Source organism: Helianthus annuus, chromosome 17, assembly GCF_002127325.2.
Source record: "Helianthus annuus cultivar XRQ/B chromosome 17, HanXRQr2.0-SUNRISE, whole genome shotgun sequence".
Lineage (NCBI taxonomy): Eukaryota > Viridiplantae > Streptophyta > Magnoliopsida > Asterales > Asteraceae > Helianthus > Helianthus annuus.
In genome coordinates, this window is record NC_035449.2 from 35,245,425 (window position 1) to 35,248,599 (window position 3,175).

The following is a 3,175-nucleotide window of genomic DNA, read 5'->3' on the forward strand; positions in this document are numbered from 1 at the left end:
TCACATAAAAAGGTGAGTTTACGAAAAAGCGAGCTTGTTACTAAAATAAAAGGTGAAAAAAAATAAAAAGGTTTTTGGTAGGTAAAAAGGGTTTTGGGGTGATGAAATGAAAGGTTTAGGCTCAAAGGGGCTATCTAGGGGGATTTTGGGTAGGTAATAAAAAAAATTGAAAAATAATGGTTTTGAAAGAAAAATGGTTAGTCCTAATGCCTCCATCATTTACTTACTTGGGTTTAAGTTGGTAAGGACCGGGAATGTATTGTCGTGGCAAGTTCTAGATTTGTAAGAACCAAACGGCTATTCACACAAGAAACGAAAAATGAGCATTTAGTCTAAATATGTATATTTTTATGCTCAATAAAGGCTCAAAACTCACTTTTGTGGGAATGGGTTTTTATGTGACCAAGTATATATAATCGAATTTTTAACTAAGCTTGTCATGCCGTTTCATAATTTTCTTATGTTGGTTCTTTTTTTATCACGACGCTATCGGTTGTAAACTTGTAAAAATATAACCTTTTTAGAACTTGTTATTCCCAACTTAAACTAAGACAAGTAAATAAAAAAAATGAAAAAGTTTTTGAAAAAAATTTGGGGTGTTTAACGGTTCCAATAGAGTTTTGTGTAAGGCTTGTGTTTAGGATTTTGCAAAATTTCAAGGTTTTAGCATCCCCCCCACACTTAAATTACACATTGTCCTCAATGTGTCCAAAAATAATGTTTTTGGTTGATTAGAATGTGTAAAAGTGGGTTTACAAGCAAAGTTTTGTGTTACTGGCATCCTGGACACGGCCCCGTGTTGTCCGGGCACGGCCCCGTGGTCAAGTGCCAGTAACAAAAATTAGAGAATTGAAACAGAAGCCTGGACACGGGGGCGTGTCCGCTGAACATGGCCCGTGTCCAGTTACCTGAACTGGGTGATTTTCTGCAGGGGGCTCAGCACGGGGCCGTGTTGGTTGGGCACGACCCGTGTTGAGCCTCTGTGATGGAGATTTTTGTCCGGTTGCTCTGTTCTTCGTGCATGGTTCCATTTTTCTCGTTCCCTTTTTCATCCATTACCACCATGAGTGTGTTTTATTCTGCAAAAACTAAAAGATTAAACTAAATTAAGGATAGTTCCGCGGAATGCCTCCGTGGTGCGCCACGTTTATAAGGGTCCTTGGCTAGACCCGATTTAAGGTTATATATCTTCTGAGTGGGATGCCTTGCTTCCCATGTTACACCGTCGGAGAGCAGCATCCAAGCTTGAATCAATAACCTTCATGTAATTGACTGGGTCCTCCTCCTCTATTCTCTTCCAACTCCGAACTTCACTTCATCATCCCCATACCTCAAAGTGAGTGTCCCGTCATTCATGTCTACCACCGCTTGTGCTGTGGCAAGGAAGGGTCTCCCTAGTATAAGGGGGACCTCGGTGTCTTCCTCCATATCGAGTATGACAAAGTCAACTGGATAAACGAATCTGCTTACCCTTACCAAGACATTCTCGATGACACCTTGTGGGAACTTGACGGATCGATCAGCGAGTTGTATGCTTATCTTTGTAGGGCTCGTGGTTCCCAAGCCAAGCCTTTTGAACATTGATAAGGGCATGAGGTTAATGCTAGCCCCTAGGTCGGCCAAGGCATTGCGAACGGGCGATTCCCCTATTGAGCATGGAATCGTGAAACTTCCGGGATCGATTTTCTTTTGGGGTAGTTTATTGAGTACGAGGGCAGAGCATTCTTCGCCTAAATTAACTAATTGCAAATTTTCAATTTTCTTTTTATGTGTAAGGAAGTCCCTCATAAATTTAGAGTATTTGGGCATTTGGGTTAGGACTTCGATAAAAGGAATATTGACATGCAATTGTTTTAACAGACTTTCGAATTTTGCGAATTGCTCATTGGTCTTTTGACGAATTAACCTACCGGGGTACGGAACTCGAGGAGCCTTGGTAGGCTCTGGTGATGGAGGAGAGTTCTTTTCCTGCAGAGGTGTTGGCATTGTTTCTTCCGTAGGTGGCGGTACTTCTGCAGGCCCTACGGTGCGGTTTCGTAGTGTGATGAGGTGAACTTGCGCCTTTGGGTTTGTTTCGGTATTGCTAGGTAATGCGCCTTGCGGTCTCTCGGAAAAATTTTGAGCTATTTGATTTATTTGTTTTTCTATGTTTTGAATGCTAGCTTGTTGATTCCTAAAATTAGATTCTAATTGTAGAAATCTTTCCGAGTTTTTCTTATCAGTGTCAGAGACGAGGCGAGATATAGTATCTTCGAGCCTTTCTCGTCCACCTTGTTGTTGAGTGAAATTTTGTGACTCATTTCTTGATTGCTGAAAGTTTGTTCGTTGGGTTTGTTGGTTACTACTATTTCCGGGTTCCCTCCAACCAAGGTTTGGGTGGTTTCGCCATCCTTGGTTGTAAGTTCCCGTTGGGGGACCCGACGGCCTAGGTCTATTATCAATGTAGTTTACCATTTCTTGTTGATCGTCCGTTTCTTTCATGCAACTCCAATTTTCATGTGGCCCACCACACCCTTCACAAGCCATAACCGAGACTGTTTTTGTCATTTCTAATTTTTTTATTTTTGAAGAAAGGGCCTCGATTTGGGCTTGTAAAGAAGTGCTTTCATCGACCTTATGGGCGCCCGGGGCGATGGACTTATTTCCCCGGGGGGTGTGCCATTGAAAATTGGTTTGAGCAATTTCCTCGATTTGATTATATATTTCGTGTGGGCGTCGATTACCTAAAAGTCCCCCGGAGCTAGAATCAAGTGTCTGCCTAGTGTGTGGCAACAATCCATTGTAGAAAGTGGATACTTGTTGCCATATTGCGAGGCTGTGATGGGGACACTTGCGTAATAGCTCCTTGAATCTTTCCCAAGTTTCATATAAGGATTCCCCATCCTCTTGTGAGTATGTATTAATTTCAGTCATTAATTTAGCAGTTTTAGCGGGAGGGAAATACTTATATAGAAATTTTTGGGCTAGTTCATCCCAGGTGTTTACCGATCCAGCTGGGAGGGCGTTGAGCCAGCTTTCGCTCGGTCTTTTAGTGAGAATGGAAACATACGGAGGCGGATGGCGTCGTTTGATGCTCCATTGATCCGAAAGGTATCACATATTTCTAAGAAATTAGTTATATGTAGATGGGGATCCTCGTCCGCAAGCCCGTGGAAGGTTGCGGAGTTTTGGAGCA

At 42.4% G+C, this 3,175-nt stretch overlaps 1 non-coding gene across 1 annotated transcript; it reads left to right on the plus strand.

Annotated features, from left to right (window-relative positions):
• Positions 1 to 2,812: 2,812 nt before the first annotated feature.
• On the plus strand, positions 2,813 to 2,919 carry LOC118489398. Its single transcript, XR_004887417.1, has one exon. It is a non-coding gene; the product is annotated as a small nucleolar RNA R71 (small nucleolar RNA).
• Positions 2,920 to 3,175: the final 256 nt, after the last annotated feature.